The sequence below is a fragment of the Alligator mississippiensis genome, chromosome 4, assembly GCF_030867095.1.
Source record: "Alligator mississippiensis isolate rAllMis1 chromosome 4, rAllMis1, whole genome shotgun sequence".
NCBI classification, from domain to species: domain Eukaryota; kingdom Metazoa; phylum Chordata; order Crocodylia; family Alligatoridae; genus Alligator; species Alligator mississippiensis.
In genome coordinates this window covers 69,907,508-69,925,963 of record NC_081827.1, presented here as the reverse complement: position 1 = coordinate 69,925,963, position 18,456 = coordinate 69,907,508, and the positions used below count along the sequence as shown (strand labels likewise).

At 41.8% G+C, this 18,456-nt stretch overlaps 1 protein-coding gene across 11 annotated transcripts in view; it reads right to left on the bottom strand.

Moving 5' to 3' along the window:
* FRS2 (fibroblast growth factor receptor substrate 2) overlaps window positions 1-18,456 on the bottom strand; it is a 103,389-nt gene that overhangs the window by 41,263 nt on the left and 43,670 nt on the right. For 3 of the 11 annotated variants that reach the window (XM_014595878.3, XM_019493498.2, XM_019493488.2), the window contains 3 exons: window positions 9,211-9,286; window positions 5,158-5,217; window positions 3,812-3,912 (listed from right to left, as the gene is read on the bottom strand). The exons of 2 other annotated variants lie outside the window; for them this stretch is intronic. The gene's annotated coding sequence lies outside the window, so the exon portion shown is untranslated. Of the gene's footprint in view, window positions 1-3,811; window positions 3,939-5,157; window positions 5,218-9,210; window positions 9,287-10,168; window positions 11,306-12,004; window positions 12,141-12,233; window positions 12,410-18,456 lie in introns of those variants that run through there. 6 more of the 11 variants (XM_019493468.2, XM_019493473.2, XM_019493495.2 and 3 more) reach the window with 6 other exon arrangements.

Below are 18,456 nucleotides of genomic sequence, written 5' to 3'. Positions count from 1 at the left end.
CAGTTTGACAAGCTTATGTATTTGTCCATTCTAGGTTTAAGCCATATTAAAAACCATTCTAAGTGCTATGTTTATCCATGCCTCCAACTCAGCTAAGACCTTTTGTGGATTTCAGCCACTGTTCCTTGTTATTCATCTGCACCCACTCTGAACAATTATTTTCCCTTTGTAGCAATTAAACCTTCCAAATAAATAGATTTTCTGTCTCCCCTACTAGCTTCTTTTTTAGCCAATCCAAACTTATGTAATTTTTTTTTCTTGATAAAGAATTCCTCTGGATGTTTAATCTAGAGGATTAATGGTTTTCTGCTTCTTGTCATTTTAACTACATCTTTCTGAAAGCAGCAATCCAAGTGCACAATTCCAAAGGTAGCTTTACATGATCAATTAAAAGCTTTGTATTAAATATATTTTAGTTTGGAAATTCTTGATCCTTTTCAAATACACTCATGAACAAGGAGCATGCATTTTTGGCAGTAAACACAGACAATGATGGGATCCGAGAAGCGCACAACATGACTAGCACAGGGCAAAGAGTTCTATTATATGTCAAAACCAGCATTTTAGTGTGAGGAAGAAGAGGTAGGAATTAGGGGAAATGAAGCAGAAGGTTACAGTAAAAGTCAAGCAGTGTGGCTGAAAAAGGAGAGGAATCTAGTCTAAATTCTTGAAACGGATGCCTGGCCTGAAATGGTTTAAATAGTGAGTCAGCCCTCCAATACTTAACCACAAATGCCTTCTAAAACTTGAGGTCCAGAGTCCTTGCCAATTCTCTAAAGCCAGATAAGTGCCAAATCTCATAATGAAATAAGTGGCATGGAACTTATTTTTGTAATATTTTGATCCCTGGACACTGCTCATACAATCCTTTCATAAAAATCCTTTAAGCTTTAGTTTAATATTCTGAATGTATACTCTGCCATATTTTTTTTTATAAAGTAACTGACACTTATTAGAAGATTCAGGTAATGCTGGAGAATTTATCAAAAATAAAGAAATGTCCTGTTGCAAACACAAAAAAAATCTTTAATAGATACTGTGAGCATGTTACTTATTGCCTTGCTACCCACTGGCTCCCTCTTCCTCTACCAGCCAACTCTTAACAAATGGCTGTAAAGATTTCTAGCTTAAGCAGCTGCTCTTTAGCATCCTCTTTGCTACTAATGAAAAACGCATTATAATATTATAATTACAACATAATCATCATAGGATAAAGAATAAATATTCTGGCTATTTCCAAATACAAAATATACTGTGCACTCCTGTCCTTCCTGCATTGCTGATAAATTTACCTTTTGAATAGTAGGTCAATACCTCTAATATACTTGGAAAATTTGTCTCATTATCTTTAACTTTACTGGCAATAGATTTCTTTTTGTGTCCTTTTGTTTCTCTTACAAGTTTTCTGAAATTCTTAATAATAATATAAATTCAAATCTATAAACTTTCTATTTCTTCCATCTATTATACATAGATTTTTATTCTTATAAACTGTCTACACCCCTCCTCTAGGCCAGGACTATGGCTATTAGTTGAGGTGTACAGCTAGCTAAAGGTTTTTAATAGTTCTCAGTTATTAATGACACTTTTGTTTAAATTGTATCATAGTTCATTTGGCTCAACTGTTTTCAGGTTTGTGAAACTGGAAATTGTATATCAACAGAGTGTATATATGAACACTTACTGGTCTGAACTACATTCTGCTTGAAAATAAATGTAATCAATTCACGATCATTCCCAACTAAGCAACAATTAATTCTCTGTTAGTGCTGATTAACTTCTCTGAAGAATTCCTTTTTTTTTTTCAAATCCAAAAATGATTTTGCATTGGAAAATTGTCACTTACTACTTTTAAAAATTTCAGTGATGTTCTAGTACTACCGGAGTGAAGCTTTCAGCACACCTCACTCAAAATGAACTCCCTCCCCCGATATGCAGAAAAGCAAGCTGCACTATTATAGATAGGTGTTTGAAGAGCCTTTTATCCTATTTTCTAGTGCATTTGTTACCACACTATCCAAACATTTTGCACAATCTTCCCTTACAGATTTATTGTCTTGTTTATCCTGGATGCTTATCTTGCTGGGATCCTATGACCCCAGCTGACTTCCTGCCCTTTGGGCGGGGGGCTGGACTCGATGATCTAACGAGGTCCCTTCCAGCCCTAATGTCTATGAAATCTATGAATTATATCAAATTTAGGTGCTTTATGTTTTTAATTAGCACCTCAACTAATATTTAACTACAGGAGAAGGCTCATAGGTTGATTTCCACTTTAATTTCAGTGCTTTTTTCAAGTATATGTACATAGTTTGGATCCCCAATCCTCTAACCTAGGTTTTGATTCTAAGTGACAGTGCAAAATTACTATAAACTAGGTCACATGGTTATAATCCACCAAGACATAGCTGCATAATCATTTTTTTTCCAGCATCATTCCATTCTTGTACCTTGACTACTGAAACTTCATTTACTATGTCAGGGGTTTTCAACCTTTTTGGATCAGTGTACCCTCGGCAGCCAGACACGGAGCAGTGTATCCCTGGTGGCTGGATGTGGAGCGAGGGGTTTGGGGGGGGGGGGGGGGTGGCGCACACGGCCAAATGCAGAGCAGTGGCAGCCGCTACGTGCGAGTTCCCCCACCCCCCTGCATCCGGCTCGGCAGGCGGTGCCTGCACAGCAGCATGGGATGGTGCATGGCAGCACCCCATCCCCGCCTGCCCATGTACCCCTAGGGCCTTCTCAAGTACCCCAGGGGATACGCATACCCGCAGCTGACAACCCCTGTCCTGTGTGAAAAGGCACTTGGAGTAAGAACCACCTGATGTAGGTAAAAATGTGTACTTTATTCCCTCCCTTCTCTACAAGATTTAAAACCTTCCCTCAGGTTGGTACAAGCAAAGTTACATTATTTTCCAGTATGGAAATTATTTCAAGTTGTTGAATATTCAATATCAAGGATAATATGAAGAACTACCCCCACCACCACAATCTCCAACCACCTAAATCTCTTTCTCTCCTGGCTGTGTAAAGCTGGACCCAGACATGATTATGAGATATTTTATGCGGAGTTCTCGTGTGCAAATTTTGGTAAATTTTAGAAAGAATAAGGCTTATACAGTTATGTATGACTATAGATTTTAATTACTGCTGCACATTTACAACAAGCTATTATGTTCACTGCCAGAACATGAGACTAGTCCTTTGCAAAAAAAAAGTGACTTTGAAAGAAAAAGAAAAAAAGTGACCTCTTCTCCTGTCTGCCTATTTTAATGGTCTCTCATATACCCACATTAAGTGCCTATTTTCTATGGGAGAAGATTAATTCTTCAGAATACTGCAAAAGGTACTAAGCCTTTAGTGGCCACTCAGAAGAGGGTGCATTTCCACACAGACCTGGACTTCACTTTGGATAAATGCCTCCTAAATTAATTTACTGTACAAAGATAAGCAAAACCCAAGTCTGAATAGGAAAAAAAAAAACATGTATTACCAAAAATCCTGAGTCTAAAGATAAATGCAAAGCCTCAGGCTTTTAGAGACAAGTCAGGGGAGTTCCAATTATCAAATTTAACTCGATATAAAATACCAGTATTACGTATATATTAAATTTATACTGTTCATTACTAAGTGTCTATTATCAATCTTCTCTTTATGATAATGCTGTGTTTAAAAATGTTAAAACATATCCAACATCTCTGGAACATCTATCATTTTATAAAAGTATTACAAAAATTAGTTTATATGCAACAGGCCTTCACATTTACATTCTGGTTCTTTAGTTAATAAAATAGCCAAGCAAGCCACTCACTGCATTCTATGCAGGCTCCCATATCTGAACAGTCGTCAAATGGGGACATGAGCTGGACCAGAAGGACCTATGCACCACTTTCCATCTGCAGACCAGAAGTGCTTTAGAGAAATCAATATCATTATTTCTGTTTTTCAGGAAAGAAAACAGAGGGTCAATTAGGTGAGGTCAAGGAGTTTTTCAGAAGATCACCTAAGAGGCCAATAGAAAGGGTGGGACTAGAACCCAGGGCCCCCGGCAAATGTTAAAATAATGGAGTAATTGTGATCTGAGTATTTGTTTTGCTTCATCCCAAAATTCACGTGTCCTTTTATGCCATAGCTGTATAGCAGGACAGACAATACTTGAGATGGAGATATAAAATTGATCCTAATTGTACGACTGCCAGGGCCAAATAGGGACCCAAGGCTGCCTGTGCCAGAGTGCCCCGTGCCAAATTCCAATGATCAGCTGGGAGTCCAAATCAAGCACAGGCAGCCCTGGGTGTGGGACAAATGCTACACGTTCAATTTAAGGCAGGATACAAACCAGCCAAAAAGATGTTCCTCATTAAAATGTGGAACATGTTTGCGGTTTGTTTGATTGTGCCATAAGTTGGCTGAACATGTGGCACATAGCTATTTATGGTGCAATTAACATGTTAATTACACCATCAATGTACTATCTGTCAGGGCACTAAGTCTCTCATGTCCTATTCTGCCACTTTATCCACAAGGCCTGTACTGATATCTGTATCAGAATAATCAGTTACAGAAGATATCAAAGCCATGAACAACTGGCTAACGAAGCCACTTGGAACTTCAGAGACAACAAAGGATCCAAAAAGAGCTCTTATTATGGCTCTCATTGACCAAGAGCAGGCAAACTAAATTCTAAAACATACTAAGAATGAAACTCAGTCAGCTTGTTCAAATGCAGTTAAAACTCAAATCTTCTATTAGCCATGAGGGCTATACAACTAATTCTCAGCTAAGCATAACTTAACCTTAGATAATAACATGCCACTTTTCCTCCTTTTCTGGCTTATATATAGCATTCTGTCTTAAACTAAAGCAACAAAGATACCATACTATTATTTCTATGGAATAATATGAACAAAAGGCCTATGAATGCCCCTCCACTGACCAACAGCCAAACAGTATTTTTTTCTATTCTATCATTCTAATCTAGCCATGTACACCATGCCAGATATACCTTTGCTCCCCACATTGAAATAAAATACCTAAATGTAAGGGTGATCAAGGGAAAATATAAACGAATTGGGAAAAACAAAAGACCCTTTTAACTGGACTCTCTCATTTCCAGGACTTGGAAAAAATAGAATTCAAACCACTACATGTACTTACTATGTACAGAGTAGCTCCTCTACTATGATTTGCATGGTTTCGGACAAACAAAAAGTGAGTCTGGAAAAAGAAAAAAAAATCTGAATCATGAGACAGGCAACATTTTAGAAAAAACAGTAAAGTACAAAGTATCCAGTTAGAACCACATTAGAATTTTCATACTTAATCCAAAGAACATCAAATTAGATTGCAGCAAGTTAAGAGTATCTTATTTAACTATTATTATATACCACCAAAATAGGTGTTAGTTAGAAAGATCAGAGTGCAGAATCCCTTACCATTCAATTCATAAACAAAGCAAAAAAAAAAAAAAGTGAACCCTCGTTTGCTCAGCCCTGCAGTCTGAAAGTTCCAAAGGTAGGCACAGTTCTGCATGAATAAACTAAAATTACTTTGAAAAATAAACCTTCAGTTACAACTGGCATTTCTTAAGCTACTGCTCACAAAATCTCCATTGTTAAAAATCATTGTGTGAAAGTTCTATGGCAGACTAGAGAACAAAGTCCAACGCACCAGGATTCTGATTTAATCATCAAAATCAAGTTCTCAAATATTTTTATGAACACTGATGCAGTGAATTTACCAATTTCTCTCTTGAAATCCCTCTGTATTTTTCATATATTTCCAGTACTGCCAATCCTCAAAGGCTGCAAAAATCATGAATTAGCAAATGCCCCCATCTCATTTTCTTAAATAAATTTTAGGTTCTTTTAATTTGTTATCTAATTTTTAGACTTTATGATCACATTTTTAAATATTTCCTCTGGAGGTGGGAGAGCTTTTAAATGTAAGCTGTAATCATAAGTTTCAAGAAGCTGCAGCTTCAAGAAAGAAGACCAAATATTAACAGTTTATAACATTGCACTTCACCAGCATGTCCTTGCACCTACGTGGCTTTTCTCCTTCTCTCTCACTGCTCATAATGCAAGCAGGCATAAAAAATATCAAATATGATTTAATCTTCTTTGCTGCATTTAACACCTCTTTCAAAAACACACCACTGCCTTTCGAACTTCAAGTTATAGGGGTGAGCAAAATGGGAGCAATTTTCTTTTATGACTATATTTTCTAGGTGATAGTTTATGATTCACATTTTAATATGCAACTGACTTGCTATTTAAAGACACTATTTAATTAAAGTATGTCCAAAGTCACTCACTCAGCTTTAACAATGTGATCTCCTGTATGAAACAGAGGATCTTTAGCAAGCGAATACCAGATGTATTTTAATGGATTCTGAACATTACACATTTTTAGTACTAGGGGTGCATCAATAAAGATTTTTTTGGCCAATACCAATAGCGAATTAACCAGACAGATCAGTCAATACCGATCCGATTGCCGATATGTAGCCCAGCAGCTTAGAGAGCAGCATCTGGCTGGTCAATCTGTCAGGAGACAGGGGCAAAACAAGGCCCCCATGGTGAGGGAGAGAGTGGGGCTGGGGCTGCCCAGTTGGGATAAAGCATGGGACAGAGCTGCAGGCTGGTCGTCTGGGGGGCAGGAGGGGAGATGCATGTGCCCCCTGGATCTGTGTGTGGGGTGAGGGCGGGCTGCCCACTGTGGGATGGGGCTGGGGGCTGTACCGGCCTCTTCCCGGTGGGGGGGGCAGGGGAGGGGGGCTGGGCCAGGGCTGCACAAAATACAGCAAATTTTGGGGTGGCTGCAGCCCAACCCATAGCCCCCCTCCCAGCACCGCTGCCACCCACCCTGGCCCAGCCATAGCCCCATGCCGGGAAGAGGCTGGCACAGCCCCTGGCCCGAGCCCACAGCAGGCAACTCGCGCACAAATCTGGGGGGTACCTGCCCTCCATGCCTCCCTCAGGGATGCACACAGCAGCTGCAGACACCCTCCCCCCACCCCCCGGATGAGCTGCCCGTGGCTCCATCCTGCACTCCACCCTGGCTGGGCAGTGCCTGTGCCTGCCCCAGCCCCTCCCTCACAATTGGGGCCTGGATCTAACTCCCCCCCCCATACTCCCCCCATCCCTTCCCTCCCCTATGCCTCTTCCCCTGCCACAGACTCACTGGCCAGATGCTGCTCTCCAAGCTGCTGGGCTACATTCCTGGCTCCATGCATGCTGCGGCTGTGCGTGTGCACACGGCATTTATCAGCGTTGTTAACTGGTCGCATCGGCCAAAAAAAGCTGATTGCCGATAATGTCAATTTTCCTTTTATTGGTGCTGATATGATATGGACCAATATATCGGTGCACCCCTATTTAGTACCAAAAACACTTACATAAAGCGCACATACACCATATTTACCCAAATCCAAGATGACTTTCAAATTTAAGATAACCTCACAATAATTAGATTCTACACATAGAAAACAAATTTGTTATAATTTTCCAGGTATAGAATCTAATTATTGGAGAGCTGTCTTAAATAAATCAACCCACTGCTGTAACGGGGAGAGCAGCAGGGGAGTCAAGTGGCCTGACAACCAGCACTTGCCACTATCTGCCCTCCACACAGTTTCTGTGCCCTCTGGGACCCACATCCCTTCATGCAATGACTGTGGCCCCATGGCATCTGCTCCCTCTACCACAGTGCCTGTGCCTCCTGGCACCACCACTTGTCCTGAGCAGCAGCTGTGGCTCTGGCTCAGGCCTGTGACACAGAGCATATCCTGGCTCCAGCCCTTGCCCAGCCAGGAAGCAGTGGCAGCAGCAGCTCTGGGCCCAGCTGAGGCTCTAGTCCCAGGGCCAGAGCTGACACTGCTGAACCACTGCTGTATGACCAGGTGGGGGCCAGAGCCAGAATGCACTCTGTGCCCTGGGCCAGAGCTGGAGCCACAACTCAGGGTAAACAGCAGCAGAAGGAATTGGTGGGGGGGGGAAGTGTTTCAGAGACAAAGACTCAGACTCCAAACCCAGACCAGAACCAGGGCTGCCTGCCACCCTCTCCTTGTACTCGACTCCAAGACAAGGATCTTCCCTCCACCCATATTAAATGGAGGAAAAAAATAAATCCTTGTCTTGGATTCCAAGTAAATAGAATATATTTTAAGAGGCAAGCTTTTACACAACAGCATGGTCAAATGAGATCAAATGAAAATTGTAAGACTGCATCTATTTACAACTGCATCTATTTAAATTTTTATTTTAAAGTTTGGACTGTCCAATTTAAAATTTATACTAAGTTTTAATTGATATACAAAAATCAAACCAACATTTCCTGAGAAATTTCCTCTGTATTTACCATTCTAGGAAAGAAATCATAGCAGCAGATTATTATAGATTCTAATATATTAGAAAAAATAGGTTTCCCCTGTTTGTTTTTCTTCACCTCTATTACATTTTTTAAAAACAAAGCTCTAAAGTTAAAACTAAAATAGCTTGAATTAAAATACATTTCTTATTATTCCACTAGCCATGCTCCTTTAAGAAAATTAAAAGAACTGTTTACTTTTCAGAATATTTTTCAGTCCATCAGGGAAGCCAACAAAATTAAATACAGCTAAGACATGGAGGAACTAGGAAAGGCTTCTCTCTGTCTTGGAGTACATTCGTTTGTTTGCTTTTTATGGGCAGCGGTAGAGGAAGAAGGGACTCCAACCAAAGTAATCAAGTTAGAAATGGAAAGCATTGCCATGAAAAGAATAGCCATGGATCAGTTTTATTGATGATGGACCTTTCAGAATAAAAAAAAGTGTATAAACTTATCACAAAAATTCCTTTTTTCCCCCCCTAGGACACACAGGTCTATAGACTCTGCTGTAGTGGAGTCATACCCAGAGATGTGATCTGTTAATATAGGCAAAACCCCCCGCACTGAAGAAATGGCTAGTGAAATAACTGGCAGAACAAGTCTATACTAGAATTCTGTCAAGGAGTCAGGAAACCCGTCCTCCAAATTCTGATACAATACGTTGCAGCATCTCTTATTGCAAAAGAATTTAGATTGACTCAGCAATTTAGAAGTAGCTGGGAGATGGGGAAATCCTTAACAAAATTGTCAGTATAGGGAAAAACTAAACATTTGTCTGTATTTTCAGACAGATTTCAAATAAAATCTTCACTCTGCAACAAGATGTGAATATGCACTCACTGCTCTGGCCTGTATTTCCAAACTGGCATCTTTGCAAACAGTGTCCCATTTACACCAACAGAAACATTCACTGTACCTAGAAATAAAGAAAAAGTTTCAAGGAGTGTATATTCCAATTAAAATATATCATGCAGCAATTGACACTTCAAGCACAGTTACTGAAAACAGCCACCAGATTCATTCCTCCTTATCCTCTCATTTTGACTCCAGGTCTGTTTTTCCTGAGTCTTTTTTCAAACAACAAAAACAAAACAAACATCCAGTACCCTCTCCTGCAACTCTGCCAAGAGGATTTCCGATTCAGTTGAGTGATACCTTGGCAGCATCAACTGGCCCTTCTGGCATCTGTAACTAATGGATGTTTCAGTAAGTCAGTGGGGTGATACGCATCACCAGAGACTGTCAATTATTTTCTTCAGTGAGTAAAGCCAGGCAGATACTCCAGCTGGTAGGACCAGAGGCAGCTAAAGGGATGGCTGCATTGGGGAAAGAGGATAAAATGGGCACATCTATACGTGCATATTAATTAGATGGAATAAACTCTAGCACATATTGCATCAGAGTTTATTGCTCCCAGGTGCCAGGTTTACACACACACCCTGGACTGCAGCATGTTGAGCTGGGTCAGAGCAGTCTCAGCAGGCAGGGGGTCCTGGGGGAAGGAGGAAGGGGGGCGGGGTCAGCCTGCCAGTCCAGGGCTGCTCCGACCTGGCTCAACGTGCTATGGATGGGCTGGCTGGGGCATGAGGGTGCTCTAGTGAGGGACTAACCAGAAGGCAGCCCCTGTACTGAAGCACCCAGTGTCCCAGCCAGCCAGGTCAGTGTCTACATGCTCGCTGCTGTGGAGTAAAAAAATAAAAAAAAAAAACAAAAAACACACACACAAAAAAGTTCTGCAGTAGGGTACTACTTGTATTTGCAAGTACTACCCTGCTGCGGAATGTATTAGTTTACTCACGCCTAATAACATAGCACGGGTAGGTGCCGAGAAGTTTACTACAGAGCTAATTAGTCTGCTCCTCGTCTACTCCTCAGTAAACGTCTTGTGTAGATGGGCACAATGGGGATTCAGTTAGGGCCACCCCTTCTCCCAGAACTGTCCACGGGAAAGACTCTCTCTCTCTACTTGGGCCCAGAAGTTTCCTCCCTTTCTGTAGCTCTCCTGCAGAGAGAAGCCAGAGACTTCAACCAGTAAATGCAGAAACAAACATTGCTATAAGAAGCAAAGAAAGAGGTGAGACAGACCAGACTGTATCTTCCACCAAAAGCCTGTGGGACTCCACTATTCTAGTAGCACTATGACCCAGGTGATGCCTTTTCTTTCCACCCAACACAAGAGGCAGCAGCCAAGAACTGCAGCGACCAGGAACAGAGGCAGTTAAAGCAAAGACCTTTGGACCTAGAGCATTCTGAATTTTATTTTTTACTGTTTTGTCTCTACTTTCACTGGTCTATGATGTTTGGTCATTTTCTCCAACTCTCCTGCTACCCTACAGTCTCCACTTTGGTCTCACCCCACAACTGCTTCTTTTTTACTTTCTCCCTTACCTTAATGCACAACCCTTTTCCCTACCTCCTTTCTATTAATCTCTCCCTCTAAAAACTGGAGATATGACATTCATCATGACACTCTTCACTCCATTTGTGCATCAAATCCCTTCTTCTCACAGCCTTATGCAAGTCCTATGCAGTTAGCATCTTCTATTACCCTAATTTTTTTTTATAGTGTCTAGCATAATAGAACCCTATTTTTGATTGGACCTTAGACACTACTTGAAACTTGATGATGAAACTTTCCCAAAATTGCTTTAAAGACTAGCTTTCTCTTCAGGATAGGTTTGTTAAAGAAGATTTGCTTACTGTCTTCCATGCCTGCCTTCATAACAGGGCTAACCTGTTGCTTTTGACTACTCAGACAGGTAAGTTCTACCCAATAACTGCTGTTAGGAAGGCTGTAATTTCCATTGGTATTAAAGCAGGCTTCCACTGATTCTTTAAATTAACAAAACACTTTTTGCATTTTCCCATAGGCCGATTTTGCAGCAGATAAGCACTTATATGCAATTCTATGTTTAAATAAATTCCATTACATGGTATTGTAAATGTATATTTCAGGTACATTATGCTTAATTGTAATGCAGAATACAGGGTAGATTTGCACCTACTTTATAGACTAACTAAATCAGAGTGACTGTACAGGTCCTTTAATAGTATCAGAGGAAGTGAGCTCAGGCTCACAAAAGCCTATGCTATATGTCTTTGATGTAGTTAATCTATAAAGTGCAAATCTACACTGCCTTCTGTTTGACTTCAGACTAACATGGCTAACTACCTCTCAATTGTAAAAACATCAAAGGTATACCCCATATGAAAAAAAGACCAGATAAATAGGGTATATAGTTGTAATGGAATACAACCATAGTATGTAGTTTCTTCTCCGCACACATGAAATGTAACTTTAGGAAGAACAGTAAAACTGACGGATTTAAAATAAAACTTGGAAGCCACCCTTGGGATGAATTTTACATAATAAGTCAACATCAACTTGCTTTTGTAGCTCAAGATAAATAGTTGTTCTACAAGTGCCAGGAACCTGTTCCAGATTCTTGCAGGGGGGATAGTCACCAGAAATACTATTTTGAAAGTGAGGTGGCAGACTGTTTTCCAAGAGGGGCTCCACTGCCTGTCAGAGGACATTTTGGGGCTTTTACACTAGAACAGGCTCTGTAAACAAGAAATAAGTATTCATCATGCCCTTAAAAAAAATGTTGAGACCACCAGTTCAGAAAAATACCATCATGGCTTCCCATGCAGCTGCTACTGTACAAAATCTGTGCACAAATCCCTGGTTCACCATTCAGAGCGTCTGGGGTTTTTGATCAATGTCCTTTCCTCTCTCTCTGCCGTGTTTTTTCATGGTTTGTTTCCTCCTATTTAAAATGAGTGGTGAGAACCTTTTATAAAGCTGCACTCCCTTTTGTAAAATTACCCCTTGCATCCCGCCCCCCCCCGACTTCAAGTACCTCATCAGATGATTTTGTTGCATGGTTACAGGCTCAGCTGGAAGAACGGGTTTCCCCTGGGCATTAGCCAGCTCACTTTCCTGGTAAGGAAAGTTATTCTACTTCTGATCGTCCTTGTAGTCACTGTCCCAGGTGCCAGTCTCCCTTTCCTTTTCACAAGTTGTGATGCATCAACACTGAAGGACAACATGTGGGTATAAACAGATATCTGATTTGCGCACAAGTGCATAAAGTGGTTTTTATATTAATTACATCTCATCCAGCTCTGGGACAGACTGTGTACACAGAAAAGAAATGTTCCGGCCCTGAAAGCAGCTGATATTTTTCTCAGGAGGGTCGAAGCTATAGCTCTCAAATTTACAAAAGTCCCAGCCATGTTGACTGTCACAACCAGAATAAATGCATCATTTGTGGAAAGAACAGTGCTTTGGAGACATCAAATCACTATGTTCTAGCAAACAGATATTCTGGTCTCTCCTTCTGGTAACTATCCCCTGAATCGAATTGGGATTTGGACAAACCTCTTCCATAAACCCTAGACGTCAACAAACAAAAGGATCAGTCTGCCTGGTTCACTAAATGAAGTTCCTTCAAAAAATCCAGTTCTATGTATTCACACGGTAAGACCACACAATAGGACACTGAACAACAAAAGGGATGAAATGAGACGCAGGTGGGGAAAAGGGAATTATTAGAGACTGTTTATGTGAGATCTGGTTCTTCTGCATAGGAGAATCAGCATCTTGACAGGTTTCAGTAAGAACTGTATGTTTAGGGCCTTGTTGCACATTAGTTATAGGTGGCTCCTGGAACTCTTAACCCCTGGATTTATCCACACATTGATAGCCAAACCTAGTTTTAAGAGCACTTTAGGAGGCTTAGTTATGCCCCTCCAGAGCAAGTTTCTCTCTGATCTGTGTTATTGCTTGTGTTCCATTAAAGTGTGGCCACATCCCACAGATGAGGGTCCCCAGCTGCAGTCCTCCAGCATCCCAGGATTCAGTGTCCCCTCCCCCACCCTCTTGTTGTTTGTGGACAAGCTTTCCACCCCCAAACTCTACTGCCCACAGAGCAGTTCTGGCATCAAGCTAACTCCCCTTCCTTTCCCCAGGAGTGCAACCTTCCCACTATCAGAGGTGCAATCCCACGCAAACAGCCTACAGAGAACATGCCAACTAGCTTGGTCACAGACGGGTCCAGGAGTGGGGTCTTATGAGAGGCAGCAGGGGGGTGGGGGGGAGGAAACAAGATAGGGGGCCAGAGTTCCCATGAACTGGGGCTTCTTTCCCAGGGCAGGGGCGGTAGCTCCTCCCAAAGTGCCTTCCCTCACTTCTCCTACTTCCCAGACACCCTGGGAAACATGACCAACACCCTCCCACCCCAATTCCAAATCACAAATTAATAAAACATGAGATGTTCTTTAATTTACTTCCTGTTTGTTTTAAAATTTTTATTTCTTTTTATTTCATCCTCCAGTGGCCGACTTCCTTTATTTCACACCCTTCGCCTAGTCCCATTTCCTTTCCATCTCCCATTTTATTACTCACCCCCATCCCATTAACTCTCCATCTCCCAGCTTCAAGTTCCTACCCCAGTGCCTCACCCCCACCCCCGCTCCCCCACCTAGAGCAGGGATACAAGCCTGTTTGAGCTCACCAGCCCTGTAGTAGCAACTTAGAGCTATAGCTCCTAGTCAGGCCCCTGCTCACCAGCCCACTAGTGGTAAGTCACAACTGTGCTGGTAGGGGACAGTCAGAAGGTTTTTAGCCTTAAGGTGCAATTACTTGAAACCTGGATTAGCACTAACATGGTCAACATTTGAGCAGCTCAAAAGTGCAATGTGTAACTAGGACCTTATTTTTAGAGACACCACTTATCTCCTTTTATAGTCATCACCCAAGTGCTCTTAATTCTCACAGCCTTGCAAAAGAACAGGGAACATTTTGTATAATTCTGACCCACAACGATATAGGGATAGAAGGTAGAGCAGGGTGGAAACTTAGAGGCGAACTAGTTCAGAGGCAAGAGCTTTGGTAGGGAATGACCTACTTCATCAGATGCTCGGAATGGACCAACAGAAAGAAAAGACTTAGTTCTAAAGTTGCTACTCTATGCTATCTTCTGCCTGACTTCAGCTTAATACAGCTACCATGCCAGGAACAGCTGGTTAACTCTAACTATAGGGATGGTTTAATTCATATCCTAGCCTTTCTATTATCCAACATCAAAATGTGGGGAAATCACTCATCCAATTACTGTACAGCTCCACAGAAAACTCCCTCTGGATAATGTCTGATAACCTCATTTGCCCCAAAGCTATGGGCAACTACTGACTCTTAACTTGAAGGAATTTGGCATCAAACCATAGCTGCACTGCTCCCAATGAGCCCCAAGGCCAGTGAGAACAACTACCAATTTCAACTTCGCACCCTGCACCTGCTCTAGCTATTACATGCAGAGCAGTGCTCATCCTGTGTACTTAGCTAACCACATGGCTTGTATTCCTTTCTTGCTATCACATCTGACAACAGCCAACATTTAAAATATTTTTTCTAATGAACCTGAATGGCTTCAGCTTTTCAGAGGTTTCCCTTTGCAGAACTAAAAGCTGGTGACTAATTGACATAGGCCTCTGATCTCAAAGTCCCATCCCTATGCAACAGGATACAAAATGTTTCATGCACTGTATTTCCCGAAGGTGAAGCCTGTCAGGCCACTGGATTTATGCAATCAAAATAACCCTACCTGCAATAGTTAGCTGTCCGTGTTTGCACTGCATCTGAAAGCAAGGTGAGGCATTTACAATGAGAAATTTAGTGTTTCACCTGGCTGCCTATGAAGGACTTGTATAGAGGTGGCCATTCTTTCAAGTAAAAAAATCTCCCCCAGTTAGAAAAACCAAATCCTTGACCACCAGGGAAAATAGCCAAATTTACTTTTGGCAATATCCAGATTTGAATTTGAACTAGTAGAAACTAAGGACTCTCCTGGCCTTATAAAAACAAATGTTTTGTGTTCAGGCAGCTTCCTCTCATCACTTCATGGAAAGCTGCGGGAAGAGGCATGTGTGGCCAGACACTGAGCAGGAGCAGCGCGGGGCATCGGGTGGCAGCTACAGCTGCCGCATACAAGCCTCCCCCCTCCTTCCTAGGAGGCGGCACGGGGTGGAGCAGCGGGAAGGGCACATGGGCATGTGCCCCCCCCCGCCCCCCTGACTCCCCTGTGCCACCTTGCTGGACGAGCTGCTAGGCTCTAATCGCCCCACAATCTGGCCCAGCCAGGGCCCCATTCACAGTGACTGGGCCCCAGCCCGGCCAGTTCATGGGGCAACTGGAGCTTGGCAGCTCCTCCAGGGGCAGGGCGCCGGGGAGCCAAGGGGGGGAGGTCTATGGGCCCCCGGTCTGTGCATGGGGCAAGGGTGGGCTGCAGCTGCGGGCTGTGCTCAGCCTCTACTCTGTGCCTCACTGCTGCTGCTTTGACAGTGGCACGGCACCACGCAAATACTGCCGCTGGGTGGGCCAGGCAGTGAGGCAAATGGGGGGCATGGGGACCCATGTCCCTGCCTGCCCATCATTCTTCATGGGCAATTTGCTAGTGTAGTACATGCAAATGCAGATCATGGTTAAACAACTTATTTTCTACTAGATTTATGTATCTAATCTTTTACCTCTGCCACAAACAGCTTGCCATCTTCCTTATGGAAGAATTTCCATTTGTGTGTTCTCTTTTGTTACTCTAGATCTGTACATTGATTACTACCCTGTGCCAGGATCTCTTCACTGCTGTTTTTAAAAGATGGATAATTATAGTACACCTCAATTTTGCCAGCTAGATATAGTATATCCACAGTCAAGTCTTCCTGAAGGGGTGGCCAAACTTCCCAACCCTTCTAGCCTCAAACTAAAATGTAGCCAAGAGCTGCATTACCCGACTAACTAAAATGTGCATGCCCCAGAAAAAAGGACTGGTGTAGTGTCTCAGCTTAAATACTGCATTTGTTAAAGGAATAAATAATAAGCAAAACCAAAAGGAAGATGCAAGAAAACAACAAACAGAAGAAAGATTTTTTTTTAACCAGTTGTCTCTTTCAGGAGAAGCTCCTGCCAGGCAGCTTAAATGTATGAGGCTCAGAAGCTTATCATCTTTCTTCTGCCTCTGTGGAGGCAGACAAAACAAAAGGGGACTATAGAGGTTATGACACTGCGCCCAAGTCTTCCTCAAACAGGAAGCAGGCTGCAATGCTTGTTACAATGGATCTGTGGATCTTAGCATGATGAAAAACAGAATTACCAAGCATTTTACAGGTAGTTCAGGCCAAGAATATTAATTAACATAGTGAGGCAAGTTGCACTGGCTTCCATCTTACACTTTGAGGAAGTTTGCCCTCATGTTATATTATTTTGTAAAATCAAAATAATCTTGATGACTATTAATGGGGGTTTTTTCTAATAGTTAAAAGATATTGTCAAAGTTTCTTACAGAAGAGTTACATAAAGCTATTCATAATACAAAGATTTTCAAATCAAATGTCTGTCCTTTCATTATCAAGAAATATCTACTCTTATTAACTGTCTGCAAAGACCAAACTGTAACGAGAAAGAGTGCTCCTGGCCCAAGGCAGACCAGGAGTTTTCAACTATCCTTGACTGGTGGAGATGGATCAAATGCAGCTCAATGAGTTTGTGACCCTGTGAGTCACCTCTTGACTAATACTCTATTTGAATATTTCTTTAGAAGAATAATCTGTGATTTTTAAGAAACTTGGCAACGTTTGTCTGTAGTACACAGAAACATTCTAGGATTTTGAATGTTGGGGCCCAATCATGTTTTGCTTCTAACTTATTCCAGTTATCACAGCAGTCATAAAAATAACACTGCAAGCTAGGCAAGTTTCATATGGGAAAACAAGAATATTTCAAGAACTGTAATTTTTTCACGTCAGGGTAAAATAAGACTTGGGGCAAAATGAACAGGCACCCAAAGTGGAGCATTTTTATGAGCAGGAACAATCTTCCTATGTAAAAAGAAAGAGGAATACCCACACCTAAGGAAATACAAGTACCACTTCTGCTCCTCTAAACTGCAGTTTAGCTGAGCAGCTTATTTATTTTATACCCCCCCAACAACAAAAAAAAGTATTAAATCAAAGTTAATGCTGCAGGCATGTAGTATTTTCTAAAAAGCTGGAGTTTAGAAATTAGTTGTTAACTCCAAGATATTCAAAATTGAGACTAAGCTTTAAAAGTTCATAATCTCTTAGTAGGGATCCCGGATTTTTCCAATTTAAAAAAAATCCCCAATTTTCAGATTTATAAAAGGAACTCAAAATCCATATTTTTCCAGTTATTAAAATGAAATGCCACTAATATGTGTATATATATAGTGGTGTTTCACTTTAATTACAGGAAAATGTAGATTTTGGGTTACATTTTTTAATCAGAAAATTGGGGATTTTTTTTTTTACATCAGAGAAAACCAGAATCCCTCCTTATAAGTAGGCAATTTTACTGTTAAAGAAGCCAGACTACCTTGTCTGTCCAGGCTGCCATATTAAAACAGGTGAGGTAGTGGGTAGGAGGAAGACGGCAGACCGAATAAAAATTTCCAGTTTACAATGGAAATTCAGTTATATTCTATTTTTTATCGTATCTGTTATTATTATAGAGTAAGAACTGATAATATTTTGATCTTATAATACCATTTCTATCTAGGCCAAAATAATATTGCAGGTATCCAAAAGCAACTAAAAGCTCAATTTTATACATACCACATTTATTCGAATCTAAGAAGTGCCCCTCCCCCCCCCAATCAGCATGGGGGGAAAATCCCCTCACCTTATATTCACATACAAAGCAGAGGGAAGGGCAGGCAGCTGCTGCAGCTCTCTCTTCGGCCTTGAGCCTCGGCTGGAGCCAGGATCAGACCCACAGCAGCCTCCTGCTCCCCCACCCCTTCACTTGCCCTCGGCAGCTTCAGCCCCCCTGTACTGTCAGGTGCAATTTATCTCCAGCTCAGGCTGGATTCCCTCCTGGCATGGAGTACTGGAGATCTCCGTCCACCGCCCAGTTAATCAGCATCACCAACCCTGCTGCATGGCCCAGCAAAGGCTGCAATTCTACATGCTATGCTCCATGACCTGGCAGGGAACACAGCCCAAGCAGCATCTTGACAATAAGTAGGGGCAGGAGGCAGAAACTGTGGGGAGTAAGGAAAAAGGGAAAGA